Raw genomic sequence first — 16,921 nt, forward strand, 5'->3', positions numbered from 1 at the left:
ATTGTACATGTTTGATCCTGTCTGGCTTGTCTTCCTTTTACTAATGAGCCTGTAGTAGTCTTTTGTCAGATGTCCCTTGCAACCACACTCCTCACAAAGTGGACGTGTTTGGTTAGGCTGTGCTCCTTTCCTTCCTTTAAAGTTTTGTCCTCCTTTGTATTGTTGTCCTCTACTTGCTAACAAGGTCAATCCCTCATTGTTCAAATCAATTACTCTCAATTTCCTTTGACTTTCCTCTTGGACTACTATAGAGTATGCTTGATTCACAGTTGGTGCATATGTTTTAAGTAAGATGTCACTTCTCACATGAGCAAAAGTCTCATTCAACCCCATTAAGAACATCAGTAATCTCTACTGTTGTAGGTGCTCCACATAGGCTTTAGATTCCTCACACTCATATAGCAGTGAGGGCACTAAGACATGTAACTCGTCCCATAGATCACACATCTTTGAAAAATAATCTGTCACTGAATCTGTTCCTTATCTAAGAGTGGCCACTTCTGTCCACAATTGATATATCCTAGTAAGGTTAGACTTATCAAACCTCTCCTTGAAATTTTCCCAAACACGTTTGGCATTTGATGCATAGACAATGGTTGTTACCAATCGTGGATCAACAGTGCTGCTTATCCATGACAATACTACAGCATTGCATCTCTCCCATTGGTCTGCTAATTCACCTTTGTAAGCACTTTTTACACATGTTCCATCTACAAAGCCAAGTTTATTTTTCACCAACAAGGCTAGCTTCATTGACCTACTCCAGAGTGCATAATTCTCTGGTCCTGTGAGTTTAAATCCTATCAATGCCACACCTGGTGTATCCGAGGCTTGCATATATAGAGGATGATTGTGTTCGAGTTCAGCAACTGTTTTTGGTGCTGTTTTTGTAATCACTTCTGGTGTATCTTCAACTGTTTGCGGTGCCATTGCGCAATTGAATTTACAGTTTACCTTGATCTACCTATTTTAAAAACTTTGGATTCTTCAATTTCACCTGTTAATGGTGATTTTCAGTTTCTTCGACTAGCATGATAATGGCGGAATCTTCAATGCTAATCGTCCCAATCTCGCTGCTCTGATACCATGAAAAGTAGTGGATTAGGTACACTAATACTTGTGATCGATGCAGCTTTACATATGTTACATCATGATGAACTCATGTAAATCAATGGAGAGGAACAATGACTGAGTCGAAGAAATGGTGGAGGAGTTATTATTTTTTCATACAAAACATGTGATCAAGTAGATCCTTATATACAATCATACTAGTTCCATTCAAGTGTGTACAACTGTGTACAGCTGAGCACAGCTCATACCCGAACCTCTACTTCCTCTTTAGCTAACTAACTAACTTTCTCTCCATCTAACTAACTTTTAATTGAGCATAACTACTACTTCTACTCTTGTGTTCTTGCCTTTCAATAGTTTTAAAAATTTAGAACATGTCGAGACGTGCAGTCCTAGAGAATATTTTCCGGAAAATAATTTATGTCATACTAAACACAACCATAATAATGTACACATGTATGATACACAGGACTAACATTTATGCTGATTAGGGTAGAGAAAGAGATAGGTTGATGTACACTTCTAATACTTAATATCATGGTAAATAGATAGATAATATATATAGTTGTGGCCAGAGGCGGATCCAGGATTTAAATTTTATGGGTTCAATCTATAGATTTTTAGCATTGAACCCATTATATTTTTAAAGTTAGGGATTCATATCTACTATTTGTTGCAATTTTAATAATTTTTTACACATAAATTTAGGCTCTGCGTCCAAAGTTTGGGGTTCAGTTGAACCCCAACCTTATAGGCTACATACGCCTCTGGTTGTGGCCTGATGCGAAACGAGAAATTTTTATTTACGGGTTCTGAACTATAATTTTGTTTACTTTTTAGATAGATTACTTGTATTAATGTATATATTAAATGCAATTTTAACACCCCTGCTTGTGGCTGTATATAGATGATGATTCTTTTTAGGAAAGGGATTGAAGAACACATTTGAAAGCATGTTTTCTTGTTGGGTGAAACAGCTTGCCTATCTGCCAGTTAGAAGGTCGAATAATGTTGTTTGGTAAAAATTATTAGTAGCTCATGATGATCTTTACATTTTTTATTGCATAGTTTCTGCCACTCGAAAATTAGAAGCAAAAAGAAAAATATAATACAAGTTTTTAAAGCAATTCAATAGCCAGTAATCATCAGATATACTTCATCCGTCCCAATTTATGTGGCACCATTTGACTAGGCACAAAATTAAGAAAGAAAGCGAGACTTTTAAAATATGCGGTCCAAAATAAGTTTTAGATATTTGTATGGCTGTAAATCATCTCATAAAATTAAATTATTTTTAAACATGGAAAGGTGATATTCTTTCTTTGACAGATTAAAAAAGAAAGCGCGCCACATAAATTGTGACACATAAAGTATATATTTTGAGTTCGAGCAATTAAACATAGAGAAACTTCCCTTCCGTGGGCTCTAGTGCTCTACAATGGTAATACTAATTAGTTGGGACATTAAATTTTAAGTAACAAAGGAACCAAAAAGGTTTGAAATCAATTCAATAACAAGTTACTTAATTTAATTTGGAATGACAAGTACACCTCAAACGAAAATCACCCCTTACCCTTCCATCCAAAAAAAAAACCATCGAGGCAAAGACATGGTAAGAGTTTAAATTCGTTCTTGTACGGAAGATATACATAATATTTATGCAATCAAGTCATTTTGGAAGGTATATATAATTATATTTGATAAGTATTTATAAATTACTTACAATAAATAGTAAATAGTAAGTAACGTAGAATTTCTACGTCGAGCGATTTCTACGTTAAACTTGCTCGAACTCTCGTTAATTCATGACATGGTAAAGGATGTCAACTGAGTCATTGATGTGTAATCAGAAGCATAAATAATTAGGAAAAAGACAGAGGGAATTAGATATTTATGAGTCCGTGGCATTTTGCACCCTTAATGTGTGCTCTTTTTTTCAACTTGCACCCTATTCTATTTTTTTTTATGATTTAAACCCCAATCTCTTTATTTCCTTGCAAAACAATAAATTCACCCTTTTTATAAATTTTTCATGAGGGCAAAATAGGAATACAAATAATATATCTTTTTTTCCTTCAATTTATTTATTTTATTAGAACTGCAACAACAATAAATTTTATTTTCAAAGCTCTTTTTTTTTTATTTTTTTATTTTAAGTGATATTTCTCTATCAATAGTTGCTAAACATTTGAAGTTCTTATTGTTACAAGTTTGTCGTTTTTCCTTTATAAATTAGTAGTAATTAAATTATAAAGGAAAAGCGACAAACTTGTAACAATAAGAACTCCAAATGTTTAGCAACAATTGATAGAGAAATATCACTTAAAATAAAAAAATAAAAAAGAGCTTTGAAAATAAAATTTATTATTGTTGCAGTTCTAATAAAATAAATAAATTGAAGGAAAAAAAGATATATTATTTGTATTCCTATTTTGCCCTCATGGTAAATTTATAAAAAGGGTGAATTTATTGTTTTGCAAGGAAATAAAGAGATTGGGGTTTAAATCATAAAAAAAAATAGAATAGGGTGCAAGTTGAAAACAAGAGCACACATTAAGGGTGCAAAATGCCACGGACCCGATATTTATATATATGAAAGCCACCTACACAGCCAAAAAAAAAAAAAAAACAGATGGCAATCTTTTAGCTATTCAACCTTCTCTGTTGGACCACAAAACTCTGAAAATGCTTTTTTTCTCTTTAAAAAAAAATCAAATGTTAGTGTGCAATTAAATGATTCATCAAGTTGACTTTAGTTCTGAGTATTGCATGTGAAATTATTAAAGATTTGATATTTAAATTTTGAGTTCATACATTGAATAATTGATTAAAACGTGAATAATTGATTTTATTCATGTGTTTTCATAAAGGCAATCATGAACTAACAGACCATTAGCCACATTTGAAGTCTCCCAATTTAATGAAATCCTTCGACTTAAAATCAACCAACATTTATTAATATAAAATAAGAAAACTTTCCAATCAATGCTGTTATTTTATTTTATTTTACTGCTGTATATTTTTTCTTTTAACAAATCGTAATATAATATCTTCAATTTGAACATCAATTAAAAAACAGAACTTGGAACTTTGTGTTGCATATTTGAAACAGGGTTAAATAGCACTTTTGGTCCCTCAGTTACTGGTAAATTCTTGTTTTGGTACTTGTAATATATATAGTTTAACACGTTTAACCTTCAATTAATTAAAATGCGTGCTTTTGGTCCCTTTACGCGGAAAATATGTTATATTTAGACTACTTTTAGAAGTATATTACCCTCAACATGAAATAACAATACAGTTTAACATAACACATGAGTAACTGAACGATGTAACAGTTAATAGTTCTGAAAATTTGTGAGTATTCATAAATGAAGGGACCAAAAGTGCACAGTTAAGTAATTGAAGGTTAAATGTAATTCGCCAGATATCACAAAGGACTAAAATTAAATTTTATCAATAATTAAGGGATCAAATGTGCTATTAAAAAAACAACCCAACTTGTCTTTACTCTTTAATCTATATTAAGTAAAATGAATGAATTAATGCCTACTTGTGCTACCAACTCAAGCTATTTGTTTGTTTAAAGCATATTGTAATGCATATCATTATGTATAATAACAAAATAAGGACATAATTTTAACTTTCTCTTAAAATATTGTTGAGTTAGAGAGCTTTAATTATCATATTCAGATTAAAGTATGTAAGTTTCATTAGAATTCAGGAGGTGTGTTGTCGCCAAATGATTGATTTAGTTAAAAGAAAAACTATTTATATATTTCTAAAGAACGTGAGTTGAGCCTTAGAAAAAGGGTAATATCAATGTGTCCAGCAATTATTTTTCTTCACCTAAACATAAATTGAAGTTGGTGGATGTATCCTATTTTAATATAATGATAGTGGGAAAACCTTAGCGAGAACGTTGAATTTAAGAGGGATGTATAGAGAGGGTTGGGCGTCGAAGGCAGGTCATAGGAAGGAATGACATATTTCTAGGTTGACAAGTTTTTGAAGGAGAGACGCATATGATATCTTAGGCGAATCCCACATTCGAGTGCAAGAGGAAAGTAAAATATTTTATAAGGTATGTCGTACAAGTACACATGGTACACAAATTTTGGAGTCGATAACGACATAGCTCAAGGAAATCTGTTGGACCAAAGCTAAACAATATTACCTGCTGCAACGAATAATTTTTCATAACAAACCTATACTGATCACCTGAAAAATAAAGTAATTATAACTTGCTTTAATTAGGTTGCACTAATAGCAAACTTATCCTATACAATAGGGAGATAATGATGAGAGCACCGCCACACGATTCATAAATGTATTATGAAATTTATAGTTGAAGTAGTAGTTATAATTGATGGGATTATCTAGGGGTGTCAATGGTTTTAAAAAAATCGGTATCGTATCGTATCGAACTGATTTTTAGATTTCTTTTAATAAAATCTACGGTTTTTATGTAAATTTATAATCATACCGAATAATTAGGTAGGTTTCTAATTTTATAAAAATAAACCGAAAAAATACCAAACCGAACCGAATAAGTTTATATATGTAAAATATATTTTATATATTAAATTTTAAAAATTTCGCCTTGGATTTGGGATGATGAAAATGACTACAAGCCGACAGCATAATTAACACCTGAAATTCCAATTCTGAAACCTATTATATTACTCCTATTGAAATTAAATTAGTTCTAGCATCTCAAGTAGTAACTAGGGGTGTTCATGGTTCGGTTTGGGTCGGTTATTGGTTAAAACCATAACCAAACCAATTTAGTCGGTTTTTAAATGTCTAAAACCATAACCAAACCAAGTAAAATAATAACCACCGGTTTGGTTATTGTCGGTTCGGTTCGGTTTGGTTCGGTTTTTCGGTTTATGACTAGCCGTGACAATTCAAATATTCTCTCTCTACATTCTTCAAATTTCTTATGAAGCTTTTTTTTCCTCATGGCCCACAAGGGTGAACTTTGCTGCATATTGAGGGAAAGACACGCTGTTGACAAATCAGGTGGACCAAACTTGCAACGCAGTTTAGATTCAAAAGAACAAGTCAAACAGAGGTTTCAAAATACAAACAACTCTTATGCTTACGACTTATTAGAGTTGGGCTTGGATTGTTGGACATATTCTTTTAAGACATGGGCCTTAAAAATAAGTAGACCAAAATTAAATTAATAATTAAAAGATATAAAATATCTTTAATTATTTATGAAAAGCTAATATTATACATATAAATAATTATAAATTTTATGTATATAATTATCGGTTTGGTTCGGTTATTTATTCGGTTATTTTTTACTATAACCATAACCAAACCAAATATTATCGGTTTTTCAAATTTAAAACCAAACCAAACCAAACTAAATCAAATGTCAGGTTATTTTATTCGGTTTGGTTAAATTTTCGGTTTGGTTTTGGTTTTAACCAAAACTGTGAACAGCCCTAGTAGTAACTAGTAAGCTACAAGGTATTTTCTTGAGTCTCATCTTGATTGATTTGTCCCCCCTCGTGCGATCTAAAATATATTTTTAGTTTTTGCTTAACATTATTTTACACTACCGTAAAAATAGTGGGATCAATATTTGTTCTTGTCGTCTTTATGTTTTCTTGATTCGATCACCTTTTAATCAGGAAAAATATCTAGAGAGTTTTTGTCAAAGTCCTATAGAAATATGTATGATATTGTGTTTTAACTTTTATTAGTGACTATAACATGATGTTCCTTTTTTATTAAAAAAAAAAAACACAAACCGAACCGTACCGATACCTAAGAGAAAACCGGCATGATGGGATGGTTTCGAAAAGTCTATTTTTGGTTCTACAATATGAAATAACCTAAAAATTGATACGATATAAATTTTATAAAATAACTGTTCTTACCGTACCATTGACACTCCTAGTTATCATTGTCATTTTTAAAAGTGAAGAATTTGTCTGGTCCTAAAGGGTTGTGGAAACACATAAAAACTCTTTAAGAAACGAAAAGTGTAACAAAAAGCTGTAACAAATAAAAAAATAAAATACCTAACCCTTAGAAATAGGCCAGATGAATCCAAAATCCACATGATAAACCATTATTTCAGCATGTCTAGTGAATTTAAAAAGAAACGCGCACACACACCAGAGAAGAAAAACACTTTTGTTACATAAATTAAATTAAAAATAAGGAAAAGCTATATATGATTGCTATTTCTATAGTAATCAAACTCAAATTGCAAAAATGTTAGATTCTGCTTTTCTGAATTTATATACAATCATGACTAATGGTGGCTCCCCACAGAATTTAGTGAAGTTGGACTTTTCTAAGAAAAAAAAAATAAGAGATGCTTTTGGAAGGATTCAAATGAATTTTCTCCAAAAACACTATCGGGGCGTATGTCATGAATGAACTTGACGAATAGATACAAATACTTTAATCAACGCTAATTAGAGCTTTCAGCTTTGTGGTCCATTCTTAACCGGAGATATGGCTTTGAGAATGGTATACATTTTGGTAGAGAGTGCATGGTATAAATTTTGATAGAGAGCGCTTTCTTTCTAATGGGCCTTACACAATGCGAATCTAAATTAATCAAAATCTCAAAGCAGGCATCAAATACACCGAACATGAGACGAAAAAAATCTAGAGCTTCTCGAAAATACAAGAGAGAATAATAAATTGAATCCACATGATAAATAGTGTAAATATGTAGTAAAAGAATATTTTGTGAATCTTCTATTTTAGGTTAGTATAGTTTGTATCCTAATAGGACATTGTAACTATGGTATATTTACCAACTCAATCAATGAGAATAATGACGGAATTAATCTCTTTCATGGTATCAGATACTAGGGTTTCTTTTCCTTCTCTTCCGCTGCCCTAATTCTCCGACGTCCTCTACCCACTTTTCCGACGTCTTCTTCTTCTTCTTCTTCTTCTTCTTCTTCGATTTCCGTCCATTTTTCTTCCCTTCCATCAATGGCAGACACCAAGTTCCATCCTGCTTTGGCTGTCTCCAACATCAAGAATCACATCCCAATCATTCTTGAGATGGAAACGGATCATTATTCGGCTTGGGCCGAATTATTCAAACTTCATGCCCGGTCTCACCGTGTCCTTTCCCACATTCTGCCAACCGGAAAGGAGAAGGCTCCTACCACCAACGACGAAAAGGAGTTGTGGTCCACTTTGGATGCCACGGTACTTCAATGGGTATATGCAACCATCTCCACGGACTTATTGCATACAATCATCGAAGAAGACCTATCGGCAAAGGAGGCCTGGGATCGCCTCCGTAATCTTTTTCAAGACAACAAAAACTCCCGTGCCGTTGCTTTGGAACATGATTTGTCTCATGTCAAGATGCGGGATTTTCCAAACGCTTCGGCGTATTGCCAACGTCTCAAGACCTTGGCCGATCAACTTAAGAGTGTGGGGGCTCCGGTGACCGACAACCGCCTCGTTCTCCAACTGGTGGCTGGACTCCCAGAGGCATACAAGAATTTGGGTACCTACATCAGCCAAAGTAAGCCTCTTCCGCCATTCTCCGAAGCTCGGTCAAGTTTGTGCCTTGAGGAAAAGGCGTTGGCTGAAATGCACGATGACTCGCTCGCGGCTATGGTGGCTAATTCCAAACGTGATTTTGATGACTCTTCTCATCTGGAAAATTCTGGTCGTTCTCACCATCATCGGGGAAAAAATAACAACAAAAACCGCGGCTCTAGCGGCGGGAATAATAACGGCGGTGGCCGTGGTTCGGGCGGCGGCAGTGGCAGCCGACGCCGTGAAGGACGCCCCTCAGGTGACCAGCAGCAGTGGCAACAGCCCTCCTCACCGTGGCAGTAGGGTTGGATGCCTCAGTGGGTTCCCCTTGCCCATATCCTACCACGCAGTGGGCTCGGCCACAGCAGCAGTGGCAGCCGCCATCTTCTTCGTCTAGCCCGAGGTCGCTGGCCCAGCCTGGCATTTTGGGCTCGCGACCACAGCAGCAGGCATATGCAGCCACGGGCCCCCCGACGCAATGGACTCCGACGGATATTGAATCGGCCATGCACACGATGACGTTAAACCAACCCGATTCGAATTGGTATATGGATACCGGCGCCACGTCCCATATGACATCCACAAAAGGTACTCTCTCGTCTTATTTTAATTTGAGCAATCGTAATACTGGCATTGTTGTTGGTAATGGTAATTCAATTCCAATTCGAGGTTGTGGTCATGCTAAATTGCCTCCCCCGAACCCTCCTTTATTGTTAAACAATGTCCTTCATGCGCCAAAACTCATAAAGAATTTGATATCGGTTCGTAAATTTACTACTGATAACTATGTGAGTGTTGAATTTGATCCTTATGGGTTTTCTGTGAAGGATTTCTGGACGGGGATGGCTCTCATGAGATGTAATAGTAGGGGTGCTCTCTATCCATTGTCCACCTTCAAATTTTTCACCAATTCACCGTCGACTTTTGCTGCCTTGTCTTCTACCCGTTAGCATGATCGTTTGGGCCACCCGGGAGCTTCTATTTTGGATTTTCTTAGGCGTAATAAAAGCATTGAATGTAATAGTTCTAGTTCATCTAGTATTTGTCATTCTTGCGTTCTTGGTAAACATGTTAAGTTGCCATTTGCTAGTTCTATTTCCGAAACTTTGTTTCCATTTGACATTATTCATAGTGATTTGTGGACTTCTCCAATTTTGAGTTCTATGGGCCATCGTTATTATGTTATGTTTTTGGATGATTTTACCAACTATTTGTGGACTTTTCCTTTGGCTAGAAAATCTCATGTTTACTCAAAATTCATGGATTTTAAGACCCATATTCTTACTCAATTTGAACGTCCTATCAAGAATGTCCAATGTGATAATGGGAGGGAATATACTAATAGTCAATTTGGAAAATTTTGTGCATCCAATGGGATGTCTTTCCGTCTTTCGTGTCCTCATACATCCTCTCAAAATGGGAAAGCAGAAAGAAAAATTCGTTCACTAAATAATATCATCCAGACTCTTCTTGCTCATGCCTCCATTCCTCCGTCTTTTTGGCATCATGCATTGTAAATGGCGACGTATCTCATTCATATTTTACCAAGTAAGCTATTGGGTCACAAATCACCTTTAGAGGTCCTTTACCAACGGAAACCATCTTATTCTCATCTCCGAGTCTTTGGGTGTTTATGTTATCCCCTTTTTCCGTCTACTATTATTCACAAGTTGCACCCTCGGTCAACTCCATGCGTCTTTTTGGGATATCCACCAAACCATCGTGGCTACAAATGTTTTGATTTATCCTCAAATAAAATCATTATTTGTCGTCACGTTTTATTTGATGAGACTCAATTTCCGTTTTCCAAAATCCATACTCCGGCTCCCACCTCTTATGACTTCCTTGATGATGGCCTCTCTCCTTACTTGATCCATCATATAGCCGCCAGCCCTCCACCGCTGCCCTGTCCCCCTCCGTCACTGCCCGTGACTCAGGACCACGCCGACCCCTCCCCACCTGGGCAGCAGCCTCCATCGTCCTCTACGCAGGACCAGTCCGCCCCTCTCCCCCACCAGCTTCCCACCACCCCGCAAAACTCGACCATTTCTCCACATGTCCAGCCCAATACCCACACACGCATGGTCACTCGTAGTCAGCGCGGGATTTTCAAACCCAAGCACCCATTTAATCTACATGCGGCGGTTACCAAGTCCCCCATACCTCGTAAACCGTTGGATGCGCTACGTGACCCGAATTGGAAATTGGCCATGGATGATGAATATGATGCTCTTATTAAAAATAAGACGTGGGAGTTGGTACCCCGTCCACCTAATGTGAATGTTATTCGGTCTATGTGGATTTTTACTCATAAAGAAAAGTCTAATGGTGATTTTGAGAGGCATAAAGCCCGTCTTGTAGGTGATGGAAAAACACAGCAGGTTGGCATTGATTGTGGTGAGACTTTCAGTTCGGTCGCGAAGCCAGCAACGATCCGCACTGTCTTAAGTCTAGCTCTATCTAAACATTGGCCCATTCATCAGTTGGATGTCAAAAATGCATTTCTTCATGGCGAGCTCAAGGAGACGGTTTATATGCATCAGCCTATGGGTTTTAGAGACCCATCTCGTCCCGATTATGTGTGTTTGTTGCGCAAGTCCTTATATGGGCTTAAACAGGCACCGAGAGCTTGGTATAAAAGATTTGCTGACTTTGTTTCTTCCATTGGTTTTGCTAATAGCAGGTCTGACCACTCCTTGTTCATCTATCGCAAAGGGCACCACTTGGCTTACATTTTACTATATGTGGATGATATTATTCTTACTGCTTCTTCAGATGCTCTCCGCTGTTCTATTATGGGCCTTCTTGGCTCAGAATTTGCTATGAAGGACTTAGGTCCTTTGAACTATTTTCTTGGCATTGCGGTGACCCGTCACAAGGGTGGTATGTTTCTATCACAACGAAGTTATGCTACGGACATTATTGAACATGCAGGAATGTCCTCGTGTAAGTCTTCTTCCACTCAGGTTGACACTAAACCGAAGGTCGGTGCCTCTTCTGGCGATCTGTGTGACGATCCCACTCATTTCCGGAGCCTTGCAGGTGCTCTTCAGTATCTTACCTTCACCAGACCGGATATTTCTTATGCCGTACAGCAAATTTGTCTTCATATGCATGCTCCACGACATACGCATATGCTTGCTCTTAAGCGGATTATTCGGTATATTCAGGGCACTCTTGATCATGGTTTGCATCTCTACTCATCTTCAGTTACTGATTTGGTTTCATACACTGATGCTGATTGGGGGGGATGTCCAGACACCAGACGCTCGACGTCGGGTTATTGCGTGTTTTTGGGAGATAATTTGATATCCTGGTCATCTAAGCGCCAACCTACTCTTTCCCGCTCTAGTGCGGAAGCAAAATATACGGGGGTTGCTAATGTTGTCTCTGAATCATGCTAGATATGTAACCTCCTCTTGGAACTACATTGTCCGATCCCTAAGGCTACTTTAGTTTATTGTGATAATGTCAGTGCCATTTACCTGTCAGGAAATCCAGTCCAACATCAGCGCACCAAGCACATTGAGATGGATATACATTTTGTTCGTGAAAAGGTGGCGCGCGGCCACGTCCGTGTCCTTCATGTTCCGTCCCGATATCAGCTCGCCGATATTTTCACTAAAGGACTGCCACAGGTCTTATTTGAAGATTTTCGGGACAGTCTCAGCGTTCGTAAACCTCCCGTTTCGACTGCGGGGTGTGATAAATAGTATAAATATGTAGTAAAAGAATATTTTGTAAATCTTCTATTTTAGGTTAGTATAATTTGTATCCTAATAGGACATTGTAACTATGGTATATTTACCAACTCAATCAATGAGAATAATGACGGAATTAATCTCTTTCACCACAAAAATCAAACTGTTCTTAAAACTTAATAAATGCTTTATGAAGTTGCAAGGAGTAATATTTTATCCTAATCTCATTTGTGCAGGGCATGCTTTAAGAGTAAATTAGAGAAGAAGGAGCAAAAGTTAATTAATTGAATTTAGAATAATGTCCATGTCTATCTTATCTCATTATTATATTATAAACACTAAAAAAAATAACTTATAGGGAATCAACCTTAATTTACAGAGCTTCTGCTCTTTTGTTTGACAAACTCAACACGCACTAATTATAGGCTAGTGTTATTATTAATAAACACCGGGTGTCACCTAGTGGTGAATAAACTAAGATTAAAAATTATGGAAGATTATAGTTCAAATCAAAAAAAAAAAAAAAAAAAAAGTTATGCAATGTCTTCCCGTTTGCCTAAACTTTGGTACATTATGGGAGATAACATGTATTTGGTTATATAATCGAAGTACTTTCAAGTTAAGCTAAATAAAACCGTTATAAAAAAAAATAAAAAAATAGCAACAGTTCTTAGCTTGCCACATGAGGGAATGAACACACTAAGCGACTTAGTAAATTAGATCAAAATTAAAACACAACACACGATTTGCCACAGTTCATATACTTATCAACTCTTATGTGCTTCAATTATTACAAACATGAAAAGAAATACAGATCAGTAAGTTCACGCTGAATATGATCAAACTATAGGTGCACAGAGAATTGCATTTTGTATATTTCTAGCTGAAAGCAATGAGTCCATTAATAATATCAGCAGAACCCGCCCAAATTGCACCTATGGACTACAAAAGAGGAATAAAATGGTATTTCAATTGATGTGTAAGCAAATCCATTAGCCAATTGCAAGTGCTTTCTTTTGTGTTGCATATCATGTTGTTCGAACTCTTAAAAAAAAAAAATTGACAAGCTGTTGGGATATATACTATTAACCATGTGTTTGGATATAGTATTTATTATAAAATAATTATTTATTCATTGTTTAATAAAGAATTAAATAGATCATGTACCAGTATGTGTGTCCTTTACTTATATAGTAGATGATTTAGTGTATAGAGTTTAGCTTATACACGGAAGATTAAATTGTCGGTTCTTATAAGTATAAAATTTATGTTCACAATCTAAAATGGAAATTGGACAAAGTCATCGGTATGATTGTAGCCCAAGATTAATATAATGTATCTTCATTATGGGAACGGTATAGTTTCGTCTTCTTGTGCTAGTACATTTTGTATGTATTGAACGGACCAAGTAGAGATAAGTGTTTTTGTACTGAATATATAAAACAAATTCTCTAGTTCATTAAATGTACTTATACTCTTAATCTTGATATAATTATTATGATCAATGTGATTTGTTCATTATTTTGATTTATTAAAAGGTACGACTCAATTGCGGGTCTATGTATTCATGGTGAATTGGATAATGGCAAATTACATTTGTGAAATAATAATTAGTTGATAGAATCCATGTCTTGACTTTGAGATTGATGATACCCCTTTATGGATGCTTATAAGTCTCATGTGAAAACCCTGCAGGTGGATTTTGTATCCGTCACATGATGTAAGTTAAGCAGAAATATAAAGGATTCAATTAGTCAATGAATTAAATTGTCAGTAATTTAATTTAATTGATTGGTATCTGTAATCTTAACATGGGGAGTTAAATAAGTTTTAGTGTATGATTTCAAAATTGAACTGAGGAGTGCAGTTACGATTTTTTAGTGGAATAATTCGTAATTTATTATGGTAGGATTAATTCAGATTTCTTGAATTAATTCCATAATAGGAAGCCTCGTTAATTAAATTATGCGGTCCCTGCTGTGCCCGAATAATAAAGAATTATATGGAATATTATTTCTTGGTGGAAAAAAAAGACCCAATAGGTTTTGGAAAAGGGGAAACCCTAAACCTGTAGTTATAAAACAAGGGTCTTATTCCATGAGAAGGCTAAGGATTTTACAAGTTTCTACTCTTTTTCCATAGAAATTCACCCACACGAATTTCACAAATTCTGGTATTATTCGGATTACACAGCAGAAGACTGTGGAACTGAAGGATGGTGATCAACTGGATGGTGTGTGCTCGTGGTTGAAGATTCGATTCTTGGTCGCGGTCACGCTTTAAGAGATAAGTATCAATTTTATGTTTGATTAATATCTTGATTATGTGTTGTCTATATTACATGCAAGTTCGATCCTAGCTATTTGCATCCGCTGCGTATGCCTGTATTCCAACACAAGCGTGTGTCTAATCTTTCAAAATTAGCATATTTCTGAAGGATCCGATCATGAGTGTGTCTCTTCTTTGAAGAGTCCGAACAACATAAATAGTATATTATGCTTCTCATTCTCATAAAGCAAGAACTGTGATCTTCATATTGTTAGGCTAAAAAGGCCCAAAGATACTCTTAACATAATGTGATATTGTCCGCTTTGGGCCAAGCCCGCACAGTTTTCTCCAAAAGGTCTCACATCATTAAGAGTATCCAACGCCTTATAAGTAGATGTACAATCTTCCCCTCAAACTAAGGTCATCCAAAGATACTCTTAACATGATGTGATATTGTCCGTTTTGGACTAAGCCCGCACGGTTTTGCTCAAAAGGCCTCGCATCTTTAAGAGTATCCAACACCTTATAAGTACCTTTTTTTCCGGCTATCAATATGGTACTTTATTCGCACACCCAACACATATATATTGATAGTTCATTGGAGTTTTCTCTTCAAAAGGGATTGTCTCACTTTGTTTTACGAAGTAGTCAAGATTGGACAACAATATGAAGGAAAACATAACACAATTTCCAACAATACAGATAGATGAGACAAAATAATAGATCGCTCAGTGCATGAAATATTCCGCGTCACACATGATTCGCAGAATGAACGTATCTCAAGGGGTATGATGTAGGCCGCAGCTTTCCCCGACATAAACATTAACAGCTAATTCTACAGCTCACACCCCTATATAATCTATAAGTTATATTGACAACTTTACTATGGCTTCAACAACGTACACAAAATCTATAGTCAAAGTATCATTGAATGTGCCTTAACAGGGAATTTTAGTTATGTCAATTATCTAAAAAGTCGAAACATAAAAGGATGCAAGTGGTGTCCATTGGCCATTGCACCGCCAAATTAACATGTTGGCCACTATCAAAGGTGCCCATTGCATGGCTTCAAATCTTTTTTTCCTATTAATTTTCTTATAAGACGTGATTCAGTACAAAATTTGCCTAATTCCCAAATGCTTGACCACAATTGGTCTGCTATATTATAAAAGCTAATGGCTGTTTCATGCAAATGCCTTTTTTTTTAGGTCACCATTTAAATTTTGTCTCTATTTTTAAAAGTTATGCGAATATAACCCTTGAAAGACAACATTAAACTCGATTCTAATGTTTGTTTATATATTGCTCAACCTTACAGACAAAATATGATTGCCATCTAACGCTTTTAATAAATTATAAAATATTAAGTAGACTGTAATCTAACGTTGACTCATAAGATTTTTAGTTTTTTTAAAAGGATTTTTAGATGATGACCATTTTCTTAAACATCATCAGTCTCAAAAAGAGAAAACCGATGAAAATTGACACAAAATCATGGATTTAAGTGTCTTAACAGCACTATGACCAGCATATCCACTACCCAACTACAGTCCATTTTCCTGATTAAAATTTGATTTAATACCAATTTCTTAGCATTATATTCATCAACTTACACCATCCTTGGGAAAATCAAAAAGGAAAAAAAGTAAAGTTTCCACTAAAAACTTTATTATATGACTTTTTCCTACTAATTTCTTATGATTCATCAATTTAATTTAAACCATCCTTTCTTAGGAAAAACAAACAGAAAGAAGATACAGTTCACACCCAACTAACAGAGAGAGGGAAAATAAATCATGATGGAATGATGAAAGTATTAGGCATATTGCAAGTCCCTTCCATATAAGTTCATATTATAATAAAAGTATATGAATAAGCTGGTCCAGTTTTAATAAAAAATCACCGCTAGTATTGATAAATTAACAAGTCTTAATTCTCGAACTACTACGTGGTATATGCTTATCAAAAATGAGAGAAAGTGACATTCTTGAAAAAGAAACAAATGACTGAATAAGGTAATCTTTAAAAAAAAAGTTCAATAGAAGCGTTATGTACTTTTATGTTTCAGCTTGTCCAATGATTTAGTGACCGTTTAAGCAATAAATTCTTCATTCTAAACTCTGTTCTTTTTATTATCTTGTACTCCAATCAATCCGATCACAACCAATGGCGAATTAAATCCCCTTCCCTAAACAATTATAATGTGTAAATAGGGCAAAAACGATGTTTCGATTATATATAAGCGGTTGAATCCCTTAAATATAAGAAAAAAAGTCTATTGTGATATTCTATCTTTTTAATCCGTTTATATGAATTTGTGACAATACAACACAACGAATTTT

The sequence above is a fragment of the Lycium barbarum genome, chromosome 3, assembly GCF_019175385.1.
Source record: "Lycium barbarum isolate Lr01 chromosome 3, ASM1917538v2, whole genome shotgun sequence".
NCBI lineage: Eukaryota > Viridiplantae > Streptophyta > Magnoliopsida > Solanales > Solanaceae > Lycium > Lycium barbarum.